Source organism: Triticum aestivum, chromosome 5B (genome assembly GCF_018294505.1).
Source record: "Triticum aestivum cultivar Chinese Spring chromosome 5B, IWGSC CS RefSeq v2.1, whole genome shotgun sequence".
NCBI lineage: Eukaryota > Viridiplantae > Streptophyta > Magnoliopsida > Poales > Poaceae > Triticum > Triticum aestivum.
The window spans coordinates 634,098,638-634,099,481 of NC_057807.1; positions in this window are offsets into that span (position 1 = coordinate 634,098,638).

The window sequence follows — 844 nt, forward strand, 5'->3', positions numbered from 1 at the left end:
AACAAAAAAAGTGTTTTCAAATTTGAAAATTAATGGCACTAACAGAAAGTTTATAATTTTTCCAAAACTAAAAGCAAAAAGAATTAAAAAATAAAGCAAAAAACAAAAGAAAATAAATAATGCAGAAAACAAAACAAAAAACCTGGAAAATAATTAAAAATAGCAACAATAAGTATTTTGTTGTAAGTAGAAACAAAATAAAATAAATAAAGCAAGAAAGAAAACAAAAAAATTGCCTCCTACTGGCCCCCCACGGCCTGAATACGACTAGAAACCCTACCATGGACCAGGATTCAGGCCCGCAGTAGGCCCAGAAGGCCCATCAGGCAAATCAGTAGCAAATAGGCCCGCAAGCCTACGGTGGAGAGGAGCTCGAGAGGGGTGCGGCAGTGGGGCTTATAAACCCTGTGCGCCCCTCTCAGCTAGCGAGGTGGGACTAAACTTTGGCCCCGACGCTGGCAGCACAGGGTCCTTTGGTACCGGTTCGTGGCACCAACCGGTACCAATGCCCACCCTTTAGTCCCGGTTGGTGCCACCAACCGGGACCGAAGGTCGCCGCTTCCCGCCCTTTGGGCTGCTGAAAAGAGGCCTTTGGTCCCGGTTGGTGGTACAAACCGGGACTAAAGGGGCATTAGTCCCGGTTGGACTCACGAAGCGGGACCAATGCTCTTGCTATATATACAGCACTTAGGAAAATTTGACGAATACATCGCCAGTTGCCCCCGGCCCGCCCGACGACGCCGAGCTCATCGATGCCGCCAGGCTGCCCAGATCGACGCCATCCGCTGCCCCGACGCCGCCCACCGCCTAGACGCCGTCCGCGCGCCGCCCCGACGCCGTCCGC